This window comes from Balaenoptera ricei, chromosome 9 (genome assembly GCF_028023285.1).
Source record: "Balaenoptera ricei isolate mBalRic1 chromosome 9, mBalRic1.hap2, whole genome shotgun sequence".
Taxonomy (NCBI): Eukaryota; Metazoa; Chordata; class Mammalia; order Artiodactyla; family Balaenopteridae; genus Balaenoptera; species Balaenoptera ricei.
This window is the reverse complement of record NC_082647.1, coordinates 23,974,251-24,000,070: the sequence shown is the minus strand read 5'-3', so window position 1 is coordinate 24,000,070 and position 25,820 is coordinate 23,974,251. Positions and strand designations below refer to the sequence as shown.

The following is a 25,820-nucleotide window of genomic DNA, read 5'->3' as shown; positions in this document are numbered from 1 at the left end:
CTAGCGACCCTGGATTCCTTGCTTGGTGCCCTGCAATAAAAGCTGCACTTTCCTACACCACCAACCGGGGTCAGTAGACTGGCTTTACTGCACGCGGGCAAGCAAACCTAAGTTTGGTTCGGTAACAAAAACAGTCCTAATTAAAGGCATCTAGGAACTAGGAAGCAAAGAGTGCTTCCTAAAACTCCTAAAACGACCAACCCTCCCATCTGCCACTCCCCACCCCTACCCCCCGCCCTCCGCCCCACACAAGGTCTCAGCCCAGTCCCCCAGAGCCACAAGCCAAGAGGCAACGTAGATGTCTCCATGTTGGCTTCATACAATCAGTCTATTATTTGTTTTGTTTTGCCACTCCGCTTGCGGGATCTGAGTTCCCCAACCAGGGAATGAATCTGGGCCATGGCAGTGAAAACCTGGAATCCTAACCACTAGGCCAACAGAGAACTTGATATTTGGTTTTTTAATCATAGAGTATAGATTCTTCCCCTCCCATTTGTCCTTGTAACTTACCGTTGTCTAATCTAGAGTTGGTTTCTGGAGGCATGAAAAATCTCAGCTGAGTCTGAAAAGATAAATAAGAGTTCATCAGATAAAGAAAGAATAGGGCATTTCAAGTATTGAGACGAGCACAGGCAAGGCTCAGAGGCTTCCCAGGACATGTTCTGTGGAATAATATGCGGCTCTGTGTAAAGGAGTCTAGGTCCCGGCTGAGGCACTGTGGCATAAGAGCTTAGCACGTGAACTCATGGGTTATACTGCCTGGGTTTGAATTCCAGCTCTATTACTTATTAGCAAGTTACTTAAGTTCTTTGTGCCTCATCTATAAAATAGAATCATAGTAATAATACCCAGCTCCTATTGTTGTTGGGATGATGAAATAAGTTGGTATATGGAGAGAACTTAGAACAGTGATGGTGCATAGTAGGTGTTTCATAAATGTTAGATGTTACTATTCCCAATTCATATGTAAGCTTTGGAGCAGCCCAGCTTTTTCTTTCACCATTCAACCCAAGTACACCCTATACAGGAAACTTTCTTTGATTAATCTGAAATGCCTATATGTTGCATACCACCCAAATGCACTTCATTTCTGGATATCAACATTTTAACAAACTCATTCTCTAACACTACCCTGGGGAATTGGTCACATCAATAGAGAAGGAAGTTTACTGCAGGAAATCAATGAGCTGTCTTGTGACACAATGACTCAGTTATACATTCAACATTCTGTCAGCAAGTATTTATCGAGCACTTATTATGTGCCAGGCATCATGCTTCACGCGCCTTCCCCTAGAGTCCCACACAGGAGAATTAGGTGGAGGGTGATTGATTTAAGAGTCTCAGAAAGACCAACCTTTGCCTCCAATCTTTCTCCTCCTGACTGCTTGAAAGATTTAGCACTGATTTCACTTCTTCAAACCCTGCTTAAGGGTGATGCATTCTGGTGGGTCAAAGTTCTAGGTTACCCAGAGAGATCATACATTAGATATTTAATAGCAGTGAGAATTCCTTTATCTGATTAACCCATTTTCTGGAGCAAATGGATCCATAAAGGGCTTTGGTGGGGCTGTGAACACTGGAAATCACGTGTTTGTCAATTTGTGCATTTTTCCCTAGGAGTTCTATGTCAGAAAACATAAGAATTAGATAACAGGACAATCTTCCCAATACAAAACACCTAAAACATAGCAAAGATTCTTTTACATGCATAGCAGAGCTTGAAGAAAAAAAAAGGTGGGGGGAATCTATAGGGGCAAAAGACAAACAAACATACAAAGCAAAGAACAAAACGAGTGCTGTTGCAGGTGTTGTCAGTGAAGCTGTGGCTGTCCTGAGGGTGCTGACCAATCCTGATAACCGAAAGGCTACAGCAGGGCCCTCAAGGCTATGCTTTCCAGGAAGGGTGGGCCCGGAGGAATCTGGCCACCAGCAAAGGGAGGGGTCAGTGATATGTGTTTGTCTCTACCTGCATTCTTGACTTGAATAAACAGTTTCCAGTGAGAATTTGCGATTCTGTGCTTCCAGTGAATTTGAGAGTAAAATGTATACTGCGTGGTCTGGGAAGACACAAGAGGGAACATTAACAAAAATTGGAAATGGATTGGTGGTTCTCTGAAGGAGCTTTGTACAAAGCTTCTCTGGAGGAGTTCCCCCTCACCCCAGGCTACATAGGATTCCCACACAAAAAGTTTGGACAAGTAGAGCTCAAATTAAAAAAAAATCTAGGGCTTCCCTGGTGGCGCAGTGGTTGAGAATCTGCCTGCCAATGCAGGGGACACAGGTTCGAGCCCTGGTCTGGGAAGATCCCACATGCCGCGGAGCAACTAGGCCCGTGAGCCACAATTACTGAGCCTGCGCGTCTGGAGCCTGTGCTCCGCAACAAGAGAGGCCGCGATAGTGAGAGGCCCGCGCACCGTGATGAAGAGTGGCCCCCACTTTCTGCAACTAGAGAAAGCCCTCGCACAGAAATGAAGACCCAACACAACCAAAAATATAAATAAATAATTAATTAATTAATTAAAATAACAACAAAAAAATGAAATTTAAGACAACATTCGGTCGGGCTTCCCTGATGGCGCAGTGGTTGAGAATCTGCCTGCCAGTGCAGGGGACACGGGTTCGAGCCCTGGTCTGGGAAGATCCCACATGCCACGGAGCGGCTGGGCCCGTGAGCCACAATTACTGAGCTTGCGCGTCTGGAGCCTGTGCTCCGCAACAAGAGAGGCCGCGATGGTGAGAGGCCCGCGCACCGCGATGAGGAGTGGCCCCCGCTTGCCACAACTAGGGAAAGCCCTCGCGCAGAAACAAAGACCCAACGCAGCCACAAATAAATAAATAAATAATTTAAAAAAAAGACAACATTGGGTCAACTGACAAAAGGGGAATATGGATGAGAGAACAGATAAAACTATAAAGCAGAAACTAACACACCATTGTAAAGCAATTATATTCCAATAAAGATGTTAAAAAAAAAAAAATTCTAGGGAATTCCCTGGAGATCCAGTGGTTAGGACTCTGCACTCAGGGTTCAATCCCTGGTTGGGGAACTAAGATCCCGCGCAAGCTGCAAGGCGCGGCCAAAAAAAAACCAAAAAAAAATCTATAAAAACCTAGAAAAAAATCTCCATGAACAAATGTCAGCAGACCCAATAAATAGCTGCATAAGAGCCTTTCCAACTCTGATAATAGAATTATTAGGTACAGAGTAAAAAAAAAAAAAACAAACTTTTTTTTAATGTTTAAAGAAAACTAAGAAGAAACTGAAAACATGAGAAAAGGACCATATGCTACCAAAAAAAGATGAAGGAGGTTTGAAAAACAAATCAAGTTGAACATCTAAAAATGAAAGCCATAATAATCACAATTAAAAACTAAATGGGCAAGTTAAACAGAAGATTTAGATAGAATGGAAGACAAAATTGGTGAACTAAAAAAAAAAAAAATCTAAAAAATTACACAGAATGTAGTAGAGAGAGACAGAAATATGGAAAATATGAAGGAAAAATTAAGGGACATGATGATCAGACTGAGTAAGACTAATATTCATCGAACTGGCATTCTGTAAGGAGAAAATAGAATAAAAAGAGGCCTAGAGATAGTGGCTGAGGATTGTCCAGAAGCAATGAATGACATGAATCCTTACCTTCTATGATTAATGTAAGCTAGATGACAAAGGAATAATACATATATATAAATTATTTTTCACCGTGGTCTCCAGGGCCTTTATTCAGGAAGGTACAGAGCACCTGCAGTCTGTTTGACAGGCACTGTGCAGGGGTTTGTAACAGCTCAGTTTTCTCCAAAGGTGTAGTGGGGAGAGGGGTGCAGAAGGAAGGAGAACGCTCAGGGGAGTTCTCTCCTCCAGAAAAAGGCACTGGCAGGGGGTGAGCACCCTGCTTCTTCCCAAGCAATGGCCCAGGTTATATACACACGGGGGTTGACCAGATGCAGAGAAACTCAAAGCTAAATACAGCTAACCGTGCAAAGAGTCCCTGGAGTGGGGTGGGGAGGAGGGGAGGGGGGGGTGGCAGTGGCCAGGGCTGCATCTGGGCTCTTTACATTGGGTGGAAAAGGAAGTTCAGAAAGAAGGCAAAGCTTTAAAGGAGAAACAGAATGCAGCCTCTCAGACTTAGTGTTCTGTGCGATTAAAAAAACCGACAAAATAAATATAATTTAAAAACTTCTTACATGACACTAAAGGCACATCTGGGACAAGCAGTTGAGAAACCTCCTCCACTGCTGAGCAGTGTTGAGCCCCAAGAGCCCCGGGGCCCCACGGGGACAGGGCGGAAAGGACGCCCACTCACCTGTGCACAGGAGTGCACACCTCGTCCCACACTCCTGGCACCTGCACAGCCAGGACCCAAGGAGTCCCTGCCTGGACCAGGCTGGCTGGGGAAGGTTTTCAGACCGCCTGGGCAGAGGCTCTGGGAAATCCCATTCCAGGATCCATCTATCCCGCTCCGTCAAGGGAGTGGGGGACAGAAGGGAGAATGGGTTGAGAGAGAGAGTAGGTGTGCAGGAGAACTAGCATGGGAACTACAAAACCCCCAAACACCTAATAGAATAACCCTAGAAAGATGCCACTTTCTACCATTCACATATATACTGTAACTCAAAGCAAAGGATTGCCAGTAAGAGGCCCTATGGGCCTCCTTTAATAAACAAGTCACTCGCATATTAGCACACTGTTTGCAAACAACTGGTGCCTACTTAAAGTACTTGGAATGTTTGTCCTCTTAAGTTGGTTAAGCTGGTTCCCTGTAATTTTTGTTCATAGCATTAATTTGCTTTAGCAAATTTTTTTCATAGATAGAATGAGGGTAACTTGGCCAGCCGAGAGTTGTAGAACCTTTACATCTGAATTAATGATGTCCCTTCCCCACAGACAGCTGCAGCACAGACCCCGGGGTCCCTTCTGACCGAGCTGACTACAGCTCCCAAGACCCCGAGCTGACTTTGGCGCTTCTGCCGTCTAGGGTCATAAAAATGTGGAACGTTTCATGAATTTGCGTGTCATCCTTGCACAGGGGCCATGCTAATCTTCTCTGTATCAAGGAATAATATTTTTAAATGTCTGAGAGTAAATATCTAGCAAACTAGAATTTATACTTAGCCAAATTAGCATTTAAAAGTAAGAACATACATGGAATGGGAGAAAATATTTGCAAACCATGTATCTGATAAGGGACTTGTATAAACAATATATAAAGAACTCTTACAACTCAGCAATAAAAAGACAAATAACCCAATTTAAAAGTGGGTAAAGGAGTTGAATGGACATTTCTCCAAAGAAGATATACAAATAAACGATATACATATGAAAAGATGCTCAACATCGTTAGTCATTAGGGAACTCAAAATCATGATGAGATACCACTTCACAACCAGTAGGGCAATGGAAATAAAAAAGGAAGACAATAAAAAGTGTTGACAAGAATATGGAGAAACCCTTATACATTGCTAGTAGGGTTGTAAAATGATGCAGCCACTTTGGAAAACAGTTTGGCAGTTCCAGGAAATAGTAAATATAGAGTTACCACTCTTAGTTATACACTCAAGAGAATTGAAAACATATGTCCATATAAAAACCTGTACACAAATATTCATATCAGCATCATTCATAACAGCAAAAGGGTGGAAATAACCCAAATGTCTATCAACTGATGAATGAATGAGCAAAATGTTGTATATCCATAAAATGGAATATTATTTGGACATTAAAAGAAATATGAAATTCTAATTTTTAAAAATTGTGAATCACTATATTGTGCACCTGTAACTTATATAATATTGTACATCAACTATACTTCAGTTAAAAAAAGATATGAAATTCTGATACATGCTATAGCATGGATGAACCTTGAAGGCATTATGCTAAATAAAAGAAGCCAGACACAAAAGATCACCAACTGCAGGATTCATTTATATGAAATATCCAGAATAATATTCCTTTGAATAGAATTTTTAAATTACACCTTTGCAAATCTATGTACCTATACATCTATATCTATAGATATCTATATATCCATAGATATCTAGGTTTTTGGGGAAGGATGCACAAGAGACTGTTCAAAGTGGTTGCCTTTGGAGATGGGAGATTCATGGATAGAGCACAGATATGGGTTGGAAACCTTGTTTTTATTATTGAGGTACAACAACATACAAAAATTCACCCTTTTGAAGTATACACTTGCTGGGTCATACAGTAACTCTTCTTTTTTTTAATTTTTATTTTGTATTGTAGTATAGTTAACAATGTTATCTTAGTTTCAGATGTACAGCAACTGTGTTTAATTTCTTGAGGAACTAGCAAACTTTTTTCCAAAGAAGCAACATCACTTACATTCCCACCAGCAGTTTATGAAGGTTCCTATTTCTCCAAATCCTTGTCAACACTTGCTATCCTCTTTTTTGTTTTGTTTTGTTTTGTTTTGTTTTGTTATTGCCTCTGGGTCTGAAGGTCTATGAGAAGTGGCATAAATCTTGCTTTCATTTTATTTGTATTATAGGGTCTGTGATCTTTGTGTAGGGGTCACAAGGTTAGAAAAAGAATTTGCTCTCTGTTCACCCTTCAGAATTAGGAAATCAGCCTTATCCACACTAAAAATTTCCCCAGGGCTATTTTTAATATTTCAAAAACCCTGATATAGGACATCCCTGGTGGCACAGTGGTTAAGAATCCGCCTGCCAATGCAGGCGACACGTGTTTGATCCCTGGTCCGGGAAGATCCCACATGCCACGGAGCAACTAAGACTATGTGCCACAACTACTGAGCCTGAGCTCTAGAGCCTGCGAGCCAAAACTACTGAGCCTGCGCGCCACAATTACTGAGCCTGTGTGCCACAACTACTGAAGCCCACATGCCTAGAGCCCGTGCTCTGCAACAAGAGAAGCCACCACAATGAGAAGCCCACACACCGCAACGAAGAGTAGCCCCCGCTCGCCGCAACTAGAGAAAGCCTGCACGCAGCAACAAAGACCCAATGCAGCCAAAAATAAATAAATAAAATAAATAAATTTTTTTTAAAAATTAAAAAAAAGAAAAAAGAAAGTGCTTTGACAACTAACAGTCCTCTGCATATGTAAGGGATGATTACAATTCATTAATTTTCCAAACATGTATTGTTGTGCTCTTCAGTGGAACAAGTAATTTAAATTTCTGCCCTCAAAGAACTTATAATTCAAGATTTTACTTGATTTAAAGTTACTTTTCTCAACAAGGCAGTTCAGGAAGGGATACGAGGCCACGTGTATAATTGAAACTATCTGAGTTTGGTGTGGAAAACTCAAATCTCATTTGATCAAGTGTGGCAGTGGGAGTTGAATCAGGGTATTAGATCCCTGTGGGTAGAATGGGGCAAGGACCCTGTCTTGTTCATTGCTGCATCCCCATGTACTGCACCCAGTACAGTCTCAGGCACATAACATAAGGATAATAATAACAAAATATAACTAACATCAGTTGAGCACATCAGTGCCAAACACTGTACCAAATGCTTTGCCTGCATAATTTCATTTATTCTTCAAAACATGGGACTTCCCTGGCTGTCCAGTGCTTAAGACTCCGTACTCCCAACGCAGGGGGCACAGGTTCAATCCCTGGTTGGGGAACTAAGTTCCCACATGCCGCATGGTGCGGCCTTAAAAAAAAGAAAAACAAAAAAAACAGTCTTATTGGAGTAGGCATCATTAATCCCACTGAGAGAAAACTGATGAGAAAACGGAGCCTCAGAAAGATTAAGGAGCTTGTCCAACGTCACCTAGTCACTGAGTAGTGGAGCTGAGTTTCAACTCAGGTCCAGTTTTCCTGGAGGCCACTGCTCTTAACCCTGAAACACCTACATGAGAAATCCAGTCCTGTTGTATCTCTTCGTGGAGGCACAGTGAGGACAGCAGGCTGGTGGAGCTTGGCGATGCTCACCTCCGAGATGCCCCACCAGCTCCCCCAGCTCTGATTCTACTGCCCCGAGCTACCATCTGTCATGTTTTGGATCCCCAAATGGACTTCCGTACAGAGGAAAGAAAGCACTCCTCCCTGTGATTTAATAAATGGAAGTCAATCAATAAGTATTTCTATGTCAATTTCGTGTGAGTTTTACTAATACTGAGTTATAATAACTAACTCTATATTTTAAGTTAATTTTCCAAAATTTTATTAATGATATAAGTGAGCTATATATAAATTTAAGTGATAAACCTTAAAGAAAATCAGAGCCTTATCAACTAAAAGTATGCCTATACTATTAAACTTCTAGATCTATAAGTTGAATAATTGGGGTAGGAGGGAGGAAGAGTCCTAAAGGCAAGTAGTTTAGTCTCCAAAATGCTTCACCTAATGCTTATTCGTAGTGACATTTAATAAATAGTTGTTGAATAAATGCGTGTAAAAAGGAGGAAATAATCATAAACAAAATTAAAAGCAAATAGATGGGGAAATATTTTCATAAATACAATAAGAAAGGGCTCAATATATGAAGAAGGGCTCAAATATACCAAGAACTTGGAAAATATATCAAGAACTTGGAAAACTGATACAAAAAATATGAAATCTTTAATAGAAAAATGAAAACACCAAATAAATGAAGAATGAATGAATGGTTGGCTTGGAGCTACCGGAGAGATGCCTCTCCTGGAAGTTAGCACCTTAATTTTGCAAGACAGCATTGGGGACCATATGCGGACAAGTGGACTTCAGGAATGTGAGAAGAGGGAAGTAATCCGAAAATGCATGGCATTTAGCAGGGGAGCTGGGTTAGACCTCTTTCAGACAAGCGAGAGAGCAGGAGAGGGATTGCTCTGGGGACTGACTGGGTGATCAGATGTCCCAAATTGGGGAAAGCAGCCAGAAAAATCAGAGATATTTGGAAGCAGGAATGTGGCTTTACTGGGAAGGGGTTGGAGGGTGAGCTCACCCTCTGGGGACGAATTTCAACTCTAGCAGGTGGACAGCAGTCTTGGGGAGAGTGCTTGGGGAGGGGCAGGGCCAGCTCTGTCCTGCCCTGACAGGTCACAGGAGCCCAGCCTTGGGAGCCGGGTGAGTTGGAACCTGGGCTCTGATGATAGTAGCAACGTGTCTGGCATGTGAAAATGTCTTTTCCTTGTGAGAAACCAGGTGAAGCGATGTGACTCAGGGGCTTAGCAAGTGCAGGACTGGTTACTGAGCTTGCTTCCAGGCCTTAGTCCTGTCTCCAGATCCTGGAATGACTTTGATTTTATGCCCTTCCCATTAGGGGTCTCATAACTGAGAACTCATCCCCAGGAGATAAGGGTGACTTTCACAGTACACACCCTTTGTGGGAAAGGGGCTGTTCAGGTGTGCTGGCCTCTGGAGCTTGGGGGACTTCCCTCCTTTCCTGGCTTGGAAGAAGTAAGGGAGCTTCAGGCAGCCCATGTCCACTATTTATCAGGTGATTCACTAATCCAACTAAAGAACCTCAACTTCCTGCAGTGATGAGCCCAGCACATAGTTTCAGGTACACATATCACCAATAGTCACATTCCCCTTGACTAAGTGACCTGCACAAGGAGGCTGCGAAAGCTACACGCCCAGGCACTCCGCGCATCAGGAGTCACACTGACAATGAGAACATCCACAGGCTTGGAGCCACTGACAGTGCAAAGGTTCCTAGTGTGCACACGCTTGCCCTGAAGCACACACACCCATCTTGGTGTGCACACTCAGAGCCCCCTGAGCTCTACATCCCGCTACACACCAAGCTCATTCTTTTGGGTGGCCCCCATTTTGAGCAAGTCCCAAAGCTGCTTGGTTCTTTTGCTGTGAAAGGAGATTCTCCACAACCCTCTACTCTTCTTTCTTCTTGACTTCTCCCTGTTTAGCAGACAGCGAAGAGGCAGGGGACAGCTATGAATTCATTCCAGAAGGCTGAGAATGGGAGGCTGTCAGGACCTCATGAAAGCACTGAGTTATAGAATCTAATCAGCTGGAAGGAACATTACAGAGCTCGGTCCATTTGTTTTATTGGTGAGGACCCTGAGGCTGAAAGAAGAAAGAGACTGGCCCATTGCTCTGGGCTGGGCAGGGCTGAGCCTGAGTTTGGTGATGTGCGTGGGATGGGCAGAGAGAGTACAGGTTCAGTCTAGCTAAAGGGTTTGGTGAGCTCAGGGGGCTTACTGATCTTCAGTGCTTGCATGTGATAGGAGATTGATCAACAGATAACCACTGAGCATCCGGTTTGCACAAGGCATAGACTAAGGAGATAATACATCTTTAAGTCTTAAAATAACTCTTCCTCTCAAAGTGTTTACAATCTAACAGTGGAGAGAAATGAATAAGCAAAATGCTTGTGATAATTTTTAGGAACAGTACAAGAGGTTCTCTAGACAGAACATGCTTATCAATTGAGAGGCATAAACACTGAATGCTATGACATCAGGAAGCAACACTTGAATATGCAAAAGAACCACTGGTGACGGTCTGGGGAGGTTTCCAGGGCCAAAGAAGAGAGCTGGGAGCCTAAGATACTGAGTAGTTTTAGTTGCCTTTCAGGATCCGTCAGGCCAGGGGGTTGGTGGGGCAGGCTCAGGAGGGACCGGGCCATCCTGGTTGAGGGGAATGGAGGGGCAGATTCTGGCTGGACAGTGTTTCCCCACAGCAGCTTCTGCCCTTCTTGGCTGGGATAAGAGGCGGCAGGGCAGCCCGCATGTTCACTAGCCGACTTGGAACAGAGCCAAGGAGTTAGTCAGCTGGCAGCAGAAATGGCTGGGCATCTGTGTCTGGGGGAAAGGTGCCAGCCAGCCAGGAAGAGGAAGAATGCGCCCATGGGTGCACATATATGTCAATACAGGGGATGTATGTGTAGCCACACCCAGAAGAGGGGGAAGTGTTATTGTAACTATGAATGAAAACAGCACAGAAATCAGGAGAACCCCATTGCCTCCCAAGTTCTCTATCCCAACTGCCAGCTCCCTGATAAGATGGCAGGACACCTGCCACCTCCTGTAGCTCCCGCAGCCACTTGCCAGGTGGCATGAAGCTCCCTCCATGCCTGGCTTGGTCACAGCTGGCCTGGGCTCCCCTGCTCTCAGAGAGCCCACCTTGATCGCAAGACAAGAGGACAGGAGGGGGAAAGACTTCGTCTTAACGCGTAATAATTTTATGATTCCGTGAAGGAAGGAGAGAGCAGAGTGGCAACACACAGATTTACCCCAAACTCTTGGATGGACATAATTGGGTAGATAGCACAGAAAGAGAAAACACTTTTAAATACATGTTTTGAGTGAGTTTCCCCTTTGATGCTTATTACCTACAGAAGAGAAGACTAGACCGTACACAAGCTTTTACTGAGATGAGGAAACAGGGTTTCTTCACCCCAAATCCTTCCTAAGCTTTTTCTTTCTTTTTTTTTTTTTAATTTATTTTATTTATTTATTTTGGCTGTATTGGGTCTTCACTGCTGCGTGCGGGCTTTCCCTAGTTGCAGCGAGCGGGGGCTACTCTTCGTCGCGGTGCGCAGGCTTCTCATTGCGGTGGCCTCTCTTTGTTGCGGAGCATGGGCTCTAGGCACGTGGGCTTCAGTAGTTGTGGCATGCGGGCTCAGTAGTTGTGGCGCACGGGCTTAGTTGCTCCGCGGCATGTGGGATCCTCCCTGACCAGGGCTCGAACCTGTGTCCCCTGCATTGGCAGGCGGATTCTTAACCACTGTGCCACCAGAGAAGTCCCCTTCCTAAGCTTTTTCATTAACATTTTTTCAAAACATTCATTGATTTTTTTCTTATTATTATACAATATATGCTTATAGTAGAAAATTGGAAACTATAGGAAACTATAAAATGAATCCATAATCTACCATCCACTCACTTTAAGAACTTCCACAGGCCCTCGACATGCCTATCATATGATGCCCCCCATCACATTAAAATACACCCACATCCCACATTGATGGTTATCGAGATGAGTGGAAATTGTCTAGTTGAGATAATGTCATATTTTGGAGACTTTTGATTAAATGTTTTTTCATTTTAATTTTGCCTTCTTAAAAATTTTGAAGCCAATATATTGTGTTTTCCACATCTGAAATATTTTTTTCTTCTTTTTTTAAATTTTATTTTATTATTTTTTATACAGCAGGTTCTTATTAGTTATCTATTTTATACATATTAGTGTATATATGTCAATCCCAATCTCCCAATTCATCCCACCTCCACCTCCCCAACTCCCCCCGCTTTCCCCCCTTGGTGTCCATACGTTTGTTCTCTACATCTGTGTCTCTATTTCTGCCTTGCAAACCGGTTCATCTGTATCATTTTTCTAGATTCCACATATATGCGTTAATATAAGATATTTGTTTTTCTCTCTCTGACTTACTTCACTCTGTATGACAGTCTCTAGGTGCATCAGCATCTCTGCAAATGACCCAATTTCGTTCCTTTTTATGGCTGAGTAATATTCCACTGTATATATGTACCACATCTTCTTTATCCATTCGTCTGTCAATGGGAATTTAGGTTGCTTGCATGACCCAGCTATTGTAAATAGTGCTGCAATGAACATTGGGTGCATGTGTCTTTTTGAATTATGGTTTTCTCTGGGTATATGCCCAGGAGTGGGATTGCTGGGTCATATGGTAATTATATTTTTAGTTTTTTAAGGAACCTCCATATTGTTCTCCATAGTGGCTGTATCAATTTACATTCCCACCAACAGTGCAAGAGGGTTCCCTTTTCTCCACACCCTCTCCAGCATTTGTTATTTGTAGATTTTCTGATGATGCCCATTCTCACTGCTGTGAGGTGATACCTCGTTGTAGTTTTGATTTGCATTTCTCTAATAATTAGTGATGTTGGGCAGCTTTTCATGTGCCTCTTGGCCATCTGTATGTCTTCTTTGGAGAAATGTCTATTTAGGTCTTCTGCCCATTTTTTGATTGGGTTGTTTGTTTTTTTTAATATTGAGCTGCATGAGCTGTTTATATATTTTGGAGATTAATCATTTGTCTGTTGATTCGTTTGTAAATATTTTCCAACATTCTGAGGGTGGTCTTTTTGTCTTGTTTATAGTTTCCTTTGCTGTGCAAAAGCTTTTAAGTTTCATTAGGTCTCATTTGTTTATTTTTGTTTTTATTTCCACTTCTCTAGGAGGTGGGTCAAAAAGGAAGGATCTTGCTATGATTTATGTCACAGAGTGTTCTTCCTATGTTTTCCTCTAAGAGTTTTATAGTATCTGGCCTTACATTTAGGTCTCTAATCCATTTTGAGTTTATTTTTGTGTATGGTGTTAGGGAGTGTTCTAATTTCATTCTTTTACATGTAGCTGTCCAGTTTTCCCAGCACCACTTATTGAAGAGGCTGTCTTTTCTCCATTGTATATTCTTGTCTCCTTTGTCATAGATTAGTTTACCATAGGTGCGTGGGTTTATCTCTGGGATTTCTATCCTGTTCCATTGATCTATATTTCTGTTTTTGTGCCAGTATCATATTGTCTTGATTACTGTAGCTTTGTAGTATAGTCTGAAGTCAGGGAGTCTGATTCCTCCAGCTCCGCTTTTTTCCCTCAAGATTGCTTTGGCTATTCAGGGTCTTTTATATCTCCATATAAATTTTAAGATTTTTTGTTCTAGTTCTGTAAAAAATGCCATTGGTAATTTCATAGGGATTGCATTGAATCTGTAGATTGCTTTGGGTAGTATAGTCATTTTCACAATGTTGATCCTTCCAATCCAAGAACATGGTATGGCTCTCCATCTGTTTGTGTCATCTTTGATTTCTCTCATCAGTGTCTTATAGTTTTCTGAGTACAGGTCTTCTACCTCCTTAGGTAGGTTTATTCCTAGGTATTTTATTCTTTTTGTTGCAGTGGTGAGTGGGATTGTTTCCTTAATTTCTCTTTCTGATCTTTCATTGTTAGTGTATAGGAATGCCAGAGATTTCTGTGCATTAATTTTGTATCCTGCAATTTTACCAGATTCATTGATTAGCTCTAGTAGTTTTCTGGTGGCATCTTTAGGATTCTCTATGTATAGTATCATGTCATCTGCAAACAGTGACAGTTTTACTTCTTCTTTTCCAATTTGATTCCTTTTATTTCTTTTTCTTCTCTGATTGCTGTGGCTAGGACTTCCAGAAGTATGTTGAATAACAGTGGCAAGAGTGCACATCCTTGTTTTGTTCCTGATCTTAGAGGATATGCTTTCAGTTTTTCGCCATTGAGAACGATGTTTGCTGTGGGTTTGTCATATATGGCCTTTACAATGTTGAGGTAGGTTCCCTCTATGCCCACTTCCTGGAGAGTTTTTATCATAAATGGGTGTTGAATTTTGTCAGAGGCTTTTTCTGCATCTATTGAGATAATCATATGGTTTTTGTTCTTCAATTTGTTAATATGGTGTATCACATTGACTGATTTGCGTATATTGAAGAATCCTTGCATCCCTGGGATAAATCCCACTTGATCATGGTGTATGATCCTTTTAATGTGTTGTTGGATTCTGTTTGCCAGTATTTTGTTGAGGATTTTTGCATCTATATTCATCAGGGATATTGGTCTGTAACTTTCTTTTTTTGTAGTATCTTTGTTTGGTTTTGGTATCAGGGTGATGGTGGCCTCGTAGAATGAGTTTGGGAGTGTTCTCTCCTCTGCAATTTTTTGGAAGAGTTTGAGAAGGATGGGTGTTAGCTCCTCTCTAAATGTTTGATAGAATTCACCTGTGAAGCCATCTGACCTGGACTTTTGTTTGCTGGAAGATTTTTAATCACAGTTTCAATTTCATTACTTGTGATTGGTCTGTTCATATTTTCTATTTCTTCCTGGTTCAGTCTTGGAAGGTCATACCTTTCTAAGAATTTGTCCATTTCTTCCAGGTTGTCCATTTTGTTGGCATAGCGTTGCTTATGAGCAACGCTCATAAGAGCGTAGTAATCTCTTATGATGCTTTGTATTTCTGCAGTGTCCATTGTAACTTCTCCGTTTTCATTTCTAATTTTGTTGATTTGAGTCCTCTCCCTCTTTTCATTTATTTATTTATTTATTTATTGGCTGCATTGGGTCTTCATTTCTGTGCGCGGGCTCTCTCTAGTTGTGGCGAGCGTGGGCTACTCCTTGTTGTGGTGTGCGGGCTTCTCATTACGGTGGCTTCTCTTTGCTGTGGAGCACAGGCTCTAGGCCCGCGGGCTGCAGTCATTGTGGTACATGGGCTCAGTAGTTGTGGCTCGCGGGCTCTAGAGCGCAGGCTCAGTAGTTGTGGTGCACAGGCTTAGTTGCTCTGTGGCATGTTGGATCTTCCTGGACCAGCGATCAAACCCGTGTCCCCTGCATTGGCAGGCGGATTCTTAACCACTGTGCCACCAGGGAAGTCCCTAAAGTCTATTTTATCTGATATGAGTATTGCTACTCCAGCTTTCCTTTGATTTTCATTTGCATGGAATATCTTTTTCCATCCCCTCACTTTCAGTCTGTATGTGTCCCTAGGTCTAAAGTGGGTCTCTTGTAGACAGCATATATATGGGTCTTGTTTTTGTATTCATTCAGCAAGCCTGTGTCTTTTGGTTGGAGCATTTAATCCATTCACATTTAAGGTAATTATTGATATGTATGTTCCTATTACCATTTTCTTAATTGTTTTGGATTTGTTTTTGTAGGTCCTTTTCTTCTCTTGTGTTTCCCACTTGGAGAAGTTCCTTTAGCATTTGTTGTAGAGCTGGTTTGGTGGTGCTGAATTCTCTTAGCTTTTGCTTATCTGTAAAGCTTTTGATTTCTCCATCAAATCTGAAAGAGATCCTTGCCAGGTAGAGTAATCTTGGTCGTAGGTTCTTCCCTTTCATCACCTTAAATATACCATGCCACTCCCTTCTGGCTTGTAGAGTTTCTGCTGAGAAATCAGCTGTTAACCTTATGGGAGTTCCCTTGTATGTTATTTGTCGTTTTTCCCTTGTTGCTTTTAATAATTTTTCTTTGTCTTTAATTTTTGTCAATTTGATTACTATGTGTCTCGGCATATTTCTCCTTGGTTTTATCCTGCCTGGGACTCTCTGTGCTTCCTGGACTTGGGTGGCTATTTCCTTTCCCATGTTAGGGAAGTTTTCTACTATAATCTCTTCAAATATTTTCTTGGGTCCTTTCTCTCTCTCTTCTCCTTCTGGGACCCCTATAATGCGAATGTTTTTGCATTTAATGTTGTCCCAGAGGTCTCTTAGGCTGTCTTCATTTCTTTTCATTCTTTTTTCTTTAGTCTGTTCCACAGCAGTGAATTCCACCATTCTGTCTTCCAGGTCACTTATCCATTCTTCTGCCTCAGTTATTCTGCTGTTGATTCTTTCTAGTGTATTTTTCATTTCAGTTACTGTATTGTACATCTCTGTTTGTTTGTTCTTCCATTCTTCTAGTTCTTTTTTAAACATTTCTTGCATCTTCTCGATCTTTGCCTCCATTCTTTTTCCGAGGCCCTGGATCATCTTCACTATCATTATGCTGAATTCTTTATCTGGAAGGTTGCTTATCTCCACTTCATTTAGTTGTTTTTCTGGAGTTTTATCATGTTCCTTCATCTGGTACACAGTTCTCTGCCTTTTCATTTTGTCTATCTTTCTGTGAATGTGGTTTTCGTTCCACAGGCTGCAGGACTGTAGTTCTTCTTGCTTCTGCTGTCTGTCCTCTGGTAGATGAGGCTATCTAAGAGCTTGTGCAAGCTTCCTTGCACAAGGAAGGGAGGGACTGGTGGTGGGTAGAGCTGGTGTTGCTCTGGTGGGCAGAGTTCAGTAAAACTTTAATCTGCTTGTCTGCTGATGGGTGGGGCTGCGTTCCCTCCCTGTTGGTTGTTTGGCTTGAGGCAATCCAGCCCTGGAGGCTACAGGCTCTTTGGTGGGGCTAATGGCAGACTCTGAGAGGGCTCATGCCAAGGAGTACTTCTGAGAGGTTCTGCTGTCAGTGTCCTTGCCCCGCAGTGAGCCACAGCCACCCCGCCCCGGCCTCTGCAGGAGGCCCTCCAACACTAGCTGGTAGGTCTGGTTCAGTCTCCAATGGGGTCATGGCTCCCTCCCCCTAGGTCCTGATGCACACACTACTTCGTGTGTGCCCTCCAAGAATGGAGTCTCTGTTTCCCTTAGTCCTGTCAAAGTCTTGCAATCAAGTCTCGCTAGCCTTCAAAGTCTGATTCTCTGGGAATTCCTCCTCCTGTTGCCAGACCCCCAGGCTGGGAAGCCTGACGTGGGGCTCAGAACCTTCACTCCAGTGGGTGGACTTCTGTGGTATAATTGTTCTCCAGTTTGTGAGTCACCTATCCAGTGGTTATGGCATTTGATTTTATTGTGATTGCATCCCTCCTACTGTCTCATTGTGGCTTCTCCTTTGTCTTTGGATGTGGGGTATCTTTTTTGGTGAGTTCCAGTGTCTTCCTGTCAATGATTGTTCAGCAGTTAGTTGTGATTCTGGTGCTCTCACAAGAGGGAGTGAGCTCATGTCCTTCTACTCCACCATCTTGAACCAATTTTCACTTCTGAAATATTTTTGAGAGTTGTTGTAAAGTCTATAGGCCGCAGGCACTGTGCCTGTTGTGACTAATGGATACAAGGCCCTGCTTAGTGAAAAATATTGTTAATGTTAATATTTAAGAGTATATCCTATCAGTCTCTCAATATATATAAATTTTTCACTGTTAACTTATATGGCCCATATAGTTTTACTTATTTATTTATTTATTTGTTTATTTATTTTTTGGGTGGCGTTGGGTCTTTGTTGCAGTGTGTGGGCTTTCTCTAGTTGGGGCAAGCGGGGGCTACTCTACCTTGCAGTGTGCAGGCTTCTCACTGTGGTGGCTTCTCTTGTTGTGAAGCATGGGCTCTAGGTGCGCAGGCTTCAGTAGTTGTGGCACGTGGGCTCAGTAGTTGTGGCGCACGGGCTTAGCTGCTCCGCAGTATGTGGGATCTTCCCAGACCAGGGATTGAACCAGCATCCCTGCATTGCCAGGCGGATTCTTAACCACTGCACCACCAGGGAAGTCCTATAGTTTTATTCATTTATTTATTTAATAAATTCTATTATTTATTTATTTATTTATTTTTGGCTGCATTGGGTCTTCATTGCTGTGTGCGGGCTTTCTCTAGTTGTGGCGAGCGGGGGCTACTCTTTGTTGCAGTGCACAGGCTTCTCACTGTGGTGGCTTCTCTTGTTGTGGAGCATGGGCTCTAGGCACGTGGGTTTCAGTAGTTGTGGCTCACGGGCTCAGTAGTTGTGGCTCGCGGGCTCCAGAGTGCAGGCTCAGTAGTTGTGGCACATGGGCTTAGTTGCTCCGTGGCATGTGGGATCTTCCCAGACCAGGGCTTGAACCCATGTCCCTGCATTGGCAGGTGGATTGTTAACCACTGCGCCACCAGGGAAGCCCTATAGTTTTAAATACTGTTTTTCCTACTGTGAATGGTTCATCCAGCATTTCCCAAACGGAGACTGGGGACAGAGGTCTATTGTGCCTTCAGGACTCTCTCTCTCCTTCTATAACGCAGACACATACACACACACTATCCAGGCTGCAGCCTCCGAGTGCAGGTTCTGGAACCACAAACCTGTGAGGTAGAAAGGCGTAGAGATAGCTCATTTCCCTTAGTCCTGCATTTCACAGAAGAGGAAACTGAGGCCTGGTGAAGTGACTTGCCCCAGGTCAGTGGGTAGTTAGTGCCAGAAGCAGACTCAGAATTGAGATCCCTGGCCTAGATAGGGTGAAGAAGCCACTGTTTGCCTCGGGTGCCCTCTGCCCATGTTTCAGGGCTGGCTCCCCCCTCCACGGGCACCCTGCTCTGGTGCTCTGCACTGCCATAGCCCTCCCATGCCCTCCCACTTCCTACAGCTCCCGGGGCTCTTGCCCTGATTTCCCCATCCAAACTCACTCAGCTGTTTTCCCCTCATTGCATATGTGTCATTGTCACAATGCTGCATAAGCAATTAATTTATAAAATGTTAGTAAGTTAAAATTTTTCTTCTAATGGTATAAATAACAGTTGCATATGGGAGAAAATTTGAGGAAAAAAAGAAAAAAGAAGCCCATAACCATATCACCCAGAAATGATCATTGTTAAAATGTTGTTGCACAATAAATACAAATAAATAGAACCAATCATTGAGCAGCTGTTCTTTTTTTTAAAATGTCAAATATCTGATATACAAAAATTATTATTCATTCATTCAATAAATATTTATTGAACACCTACTATATGCCAGACACTGCTCTGGGTTTAGGTATATATTAACTGACAAAATAGTCCAAGTCCTTGTCCTCAAGGAGCTACCTTCTAGTGAGGGAAGATAGACGATTAACTAGGAAATATAAAATAGGTTTGGTGGTGTTGAGTACTATGAAGAACAAATGAAGCAGAGTCAGGGAGATGGAGAGGGTGAGGGGTGTTGCTTTGTGTAGGGTGATTAGGAAGCCCTCCCTGAGAAATGACATTTGACGGGGTCCAGAAGGGAGGGAGAGAGTGAGTCCATGCATTCAACAGATATACATCGAATGATGTTTTAGACACTTAGTATACAGCAGAAAATAAGAGAGACTTTCCACCCTGGGCCATGGTCCTTCTCTTTACTGCAAGACACCTGCTCTATTCTACCCAATGGCTTGAAGACTGAATTGTTCAGGAAGGGAAGGTTGAGGAAAAGCCACACTTAACATTTTAATAAAGACTTCAAAGGTCTAAAATTAATCAACATCTACCTTCCTCTTATATAAGAAGACAGGCTCAACTTTCTCTGCTCACCAGTCCTATCTTAAACCTTCACCATTTTTTTTTTTTTTTTTAGTTCATCTTGCTGGTTTTATTTTGCCAACGTAATCATTATCATTAAAAATGGTTTTAAGGGGCTTCCCTGGTGGCGCAGTGGCTGAGAATCTGCCTGCCAATGCAGGGGACACGGGTTCGAGCCCCGGTCTGGGAAGATCCCACATGCCGCAGAGCAACTGGGCCCGTGAGCCACAGCTACTGAGCCTGTGCATCTGGAGCCTGTGCCCTGCAACAAGAGAGGCCGCGACAGTGAAAGGCCCACGCACTGCGATGAAGAGTGGCCCCCGCTTGCCACAACTAGAGAAAGCCCTCGCACGGAGACGAAGACCCAACACAGCCAAAAATAAATAAATAAATAAAAATAAAATTTAAAAAAAAAAATGGTTTTAAGTAGTCATTATTTGTTAGATTTATTCATATGTTTTCTAAATGACTACTCACATTTTCTTGCATCTGACTATTTCCTTCTAAGGTTCAGTTTTCTTCTTAGGTACATGTTTCAAAAGTTTCCCTAGTAAGGGTCTATAGCGAATTCCCTGGTGGTCCAGTGGTTAGGACTCCGCGTTTCCCTGTGAAGGCGCGAACTAAGATCCCACAAGATGTGTGGGGCGCCCAAAATAAATAAATAAATAAATAAATTTAAAAGGCTCTATAATGGTTAATTCTGTTTTTGTTTGTCCTCTGAAGATATCTTTTTAAATAATTTTATACAATTTAAAAGTTGGGCTTCCCTGGTGGCGCAGTGGTTGAGAATCTGCCTGCCAATGCAGGGGACACGGGTTCGAGCCCTGGTCTGGGAAGATCCCACATGCCACGGAGCAACTGGGCCCGTGAGCCACAACTACTGAGCCTGCGCGTCTGGAGCCTGTGCTCCGCAACAAGAGAGGCCGCGATGGTGAGAGGCCCGCGCACCGCGATGAAGAGTGGTCCCCACTTGCCGCAACTAGAGAAAGCCCTCGCACAGAAACGAAGACTCAACACAGTCATAAATAAATAAATAAAAGAACGTGAATTTCTTTAAAAAAAAAAAGTTCTAAAAAAAAAAAGTTACTTTCTGAGAATGGATACACGCATATGTATGGCTGAGTCCCTTTGCTGTGCACCTGAAACTATCACAACATTGTTAATAGGCTATACTCCAATATAAAATAAAAAGCTAAAAAAAAAGGTACTTTCCACTTACAGTTATTGCAAAATATTGGCTATATTCCCCATATTGTACAATACACCCTTGAGCCTATCTTACACCCAATAGTTCGTACCTCCCACTCCCCAACCCCTATACTGCACACACACCTCCGCCACTGGTAACCACTAGTTTGTTCTCTGTATCTGAGTCTGTGAAGATGTCTTTAATTTGTCCTTCTTTTTAAAGAATAACACCTATTATTCAGATATAATCCACATGCCAAAATTCACCCTTTTAAAGTGTGCAATTCAGTGGTTTACAGAGTTGTGCAACCATCACCATGGTCTAATTTTAGAACATTTTCATCATCCCCAAAAAGCTGTCACTCCCCATTCCCCTCTCCCTCCAGTCCCTGGCAACCACTAACCTACTTTCTGTTTCTATGGATTTGCCTATTCTGGACATTTCATGTATATGGAATCATGCAATACGTGTCCTTTTGTGTCTGACTTCTTCACGTAGCATAACATTTTCAAGGTTCCACCATACTGTAGCATGTATTAATACTTCATTTTTATGGCTAAATAATATTCCATTGTACCATTTTATTTACCTATTCATCAGTTGATGTACATTTGGGTTGCTTCCATTTTTTAACTATTATGAATGATGCTGCTATGAACACTTGTGTACAGGTTTTTGTGTAAACCCATGTCTTCAATTCTCTTGGGTATATACTTAGCAGTGGAATTGATGGCTCATATGGTAACTCTATGTTTAACTTTTTGAGGATCTGTCAAATTGTTTTCAGCAGCAGCTGCACCATTTTACATTCCAAAGAGCAATGTATAAGTGTCCCATTTTCTCCACATCCTCATCAACACTTGTAATTTTATTTTCTGCCATCCTACTGGGTAGGAGGTGGTATCTCATTTTGTACATCCTATCTTGTGAGTTTGTTTTAACACAAACTGTAGCATACTCTACACCCACTATACACTTGCTTTATCCATTTAATTTTGTGGAAATCATGTTCATATGTGCAAAACTACTTATTCTTTTTTGCTGGCTTCATGGTAACCCATTGTATGAATGTGCAATTCTGCTACTGGTCATAGACTTAACCAGTCCCCTACTGATAAGCTCGCTGTTCTATTTTTTTTCCCCAATCTTTTGTTATTACAAAAAGTGCTGCAATGGCTGCCTCATATTCTCTTCTTCACATGCAGGAGTTGCCTGTAATGATCATTCCTAGAAGTGGAATTCTAGATTAAAGGGCATGTGCATTCTTTTATTTTTATAGGTATTGCCAAATTGATTTCCATAGAGAGTGTACCAATTTATACTCATCAGCAATGTGGGCACATGTTCTTTAAATGGACCCAGGATCATAAGATCAAATTTCTGAAGCTAATGTATTCTTGGTATGTACTCTTGTGTGGGCCAACTATTGAATCACTTCTTTTGAGGGGCTTGGGAATAAGGACACACCTTATATGGAGCTTTCCTTGGTTAGCAGTTCCCAAGGAGGAGGTAGACCCTGAAGCGGGTTTGTCTTGGAGCTCTATCCACCCTTCCTTGGTGGAACAGTGGGGACTCCCTGAAGATGCTGGGCAATATAATCATTTGTTCATTTATTCCTTCTATCAACAAATATTTATTGAAAGCCTCCAACGTGGTGCTAGATGCTAGGATGGAATGGAAACAAAATCAGACCAGATACTCCTTGCATTGACGTTTTCAGGTTCTTGAAGGGTAGCAGACATTAACACAACTAAGAGTAAGGTAACAAACAGTGAGTGAAATGTATATCATGCTACTGGAGCCTGTAGCAAGGGTCTGAGGGTCAGCAAAGTGTTCCCAGAGGAAACAGGTTTGAATTGAGATATGAAGGATGAATAAAAGACTAGCTAGAGGGAAGTCTCTTTTTCTTTTGGTGGAAAAAGCATGGTTAACACATAAAGAAAGGAGGTAATAATACCAACCTCATAGGGTTGTTATGAAAATTAACTTAAATAATTTATGTGCTGTATTTAGCAAAATGCTTAGCATGTCTGTTACTTGGAGAATGCTTATTTTGTTTCCACTGTTCCATTCAGTCATGAGGAATATTAAAATTCCAGACCCCCAAGCAAAGCACTGCCACCCTAATTATGTCCTTACTTCATTTTTCTCAACCAGCCAGTTCTCTCTCTTCCTCCATTTTTGGGCTCCCAAGCACTGCAGTACATCTATAACAGTCCACCTTAGAAGCTAATAAGATTAATAACTACCACTTATCTTGCCCTAATCTACACTAAGTACTTTACATCCATTATTTAAGCTAATCTTCATAACAATCTTTGTAGGTAAGAACTATTACTACTCCCATTTTATAAATGAAGAAACCGAGGCAAGCAGAGCCCAAGGACAATACTTAGCAAATTGCAGAGCAGGATTCAAACTCAAGTCTGACTAATTTCTAACCACTACCCTACCATGACTTGGGTTGCTAGTTATCTTTCTTAGGTCTTGTTTACCCAACCAGGTGACAAGCTTATTTTAGGATAAGAACCCGCCTTTATACTTTTTAGTAAAGCAAGAGCTAATATTCATTAATCATCTACTATGTGACACATACTTTACATGCATTATTTCAAATCCTCACAACAACTCTTTTATATATTATTTCCCCCATTTTACAGATTAGGACACTAAGGCTCAAAGGGATTAATTAACTTGGCCAAGGTGGTGGAGACAGGACAAGAATCTTGATATATTGGGCTTCCCTGGTGGCGCAGTGGTTGAGAGTCTGCCTGCCAATGCAGGGGACACGGGTTCGAGCCCTGGTCTGGGAAGATCCCACATGCCGCGGAGCAACTAGGCCCGTGAGCCACAATTGCTGAGCCTGTGCGTCTGGAGCCTGTGCTCCGCAACAAGAGAGGCCGCGATAGTGAGAGGCCCGCGCACCGCGATGAAGAGTGGCCCCCGCTTGCCAGCAACCAGAGAAAGCCCTCGCACAGAAACGAAGACCCAACACAGCTATAAAATAAAAATAAATAAATTAAAATTAAAATTAAAAAAAAAAAAAAAGAAAGAATCTTGATATAGGTAGGCCCGATACCTACCCAGAGATGATGGTCAATAATATTTGTAGTTGATTAGATGGTAAAGCACTGGGCTATATTCACCCAAACTCTGGTTGTTTCCATCTGGCATGATGTTTAGAAAATGGCAGTGAATATCGGGGACGGAATTGTTGGAGAGGTGCCCATCTCTTCCTTTGAGTTATGTGAAAATAAAATTTTAGAGCTCCCAATAAGCAGAGCCCAAAGGGTTATTGTGGAATTCCTGTTTTCACTCACTGAACATAGTCTACTGTGAGCAAAGTACCTCACTGGGAGTTTTGCAGTAGAGGATACAGATAATTTTAACACATACACAATGTTTTCTATGTGCCAGGCACCATTCTCAGTGCTTTATGTCGATTAACTCATTTAATTTCCAGGTGAGGACTGTTATTATCCCATATAATAACTGAGGAAACTAAAGTACCTAAAGGTTAAAGGATTCGCCCAAGGGCCCTAACTAGCAAGGGTGGGGGACATCGGGTAATGTGATTTCAGGGCTGGAGCTTCTCCTAAATAACAGTGCAAGAGAAGAGCCACTGAGTCCAGCGAAAAAAGAGACGAAATTCTAGTACAATGAAGAGCCAAAAATTCCTGCGGGCTGAGTAGAAAAGTTACTTTCAAAGTGCCTGCCTGCCTGCCTGCACGTCTCCATCTCCAACGTTCTCTCTTCCCGCCTTTCCAGCCCCTCCTCCTCTGACAGCAGACAGAGCCAGGAAAGTAGGTTAAAGGTCGCAGCCGGGATTTGGCTCTTCCCGACTCGTTCCGTCCCTTTCCCGCAGAGCGAGACGAGGGAGCTCCTGGATTGTCACTCGTCCAGTCCAGGCACGCGGAAACGACAGTCCTAGAGCTCAGTGGACCTGCTAGAGTCACCAGCCCCCGAGCTTTGGCCCTCTCCCCTCCTCCTCCCCAGGAGGAAGGCAGTGAAACCACCGACAGCCTTCCGCGTGGACCTTCCTCCCCAGGGGCCTCCCCACTCCCAGCGTGTCCCCAGCACTCTATTTCCCGAGATCCGCCATTGGGTGCTGTCACGACAGAACATCGACATTTCTTGGGCTGGGAGGGTGGTGCTTAATATGGCTCCCCTGCCCCCAAATCTGGGCATAAAGTTGGACTGTGACCTCCTAGCTCTTTGGTTCAATCGCAAAGCATCCTCAAACTTCATTTAGTGGCCACATTTTAGACGAGGAAACTGAGACTCAGTGCGTGCAAACAGACTCACTCAGCCACATGCAATTAAGCGCAGGCACCAGGGCCAAGTGAGTAATTCACATTTTCTTAATGTGACAAACTCATAGAAAACGGAATTTATGTCGTAAAAAGGTCTCACCATTCCAGAGATATCAGTGGCAAATTAAACCTCAGGACTTGGAGGCTGAGGAGGTGGCGTCTGGAATCCTCGTACCTCTAGGAAGTGAAACAAAGTCGGCTTTTCAGTCCCTGGAATGGAGAAAACTGGGAGCAGAGGGTGGGGTGGAGGTCTGAGGCCCTCTGACAATCTGTGCTTTGTTGAACTCTCCGGTGAAGAACCCATCCCCCGCCGCCCGGATTTCATCCCATACAATATGCGGGCCCTTGGATGGGGGCGTCTCAGGTGTATTTTCCACCGACTTGGTATGAGGGAAAAATGACCTTTCTGATTCCTTCAAAAGTTTCCTGCAGCAAGAAAAGACAGTCGAAGTTAACCCACACGTCTAGTCCCATTGCCCACCTCAATGACTCAGAGCCACAGGACGTGTGTTTTTCGAAACAGCCCAGACCACAAGCGCAAAGAACCGCCCCGGACCCCAGACCGCCCCCGCCTAGGGGCGGGGCGGCGGTCTTGCGTGAGTCCGGGCTCCAGTGCGCGTGCGCGGGC

The 25,820-nt window shown here is 42.9% G+C and overlaps 1 long non-coding RNA gene and 1 pseudogene across 1 annotated transcript; both read right to left on the bottom strand.

Annotated features, from left to right (window-relative positions):
• Positions 1-508: 508 nt before the first annotated feature.
• Positions 509-25,719, bottom strand: LOC132371836 (uncharacterized). The gene is made up of 3 exons (XR_009504993.1): positions 25,674-25,719; positions 25,293-25,369; positions 509-562 (listed from the first exon to the last, which is right to left on the bottom strand). It is a non-coding gene; the product is annotated as an uncharacterized LOC132371836 (long non-coding RNA).
• On the bottom strand, positions 4,986-5,100 carry LOC132372306 (U6 spliceosomal RNA; annotated as a pseudogene).
• Positions 25,720-25,820: the final 101 nt, after the last annotated feature.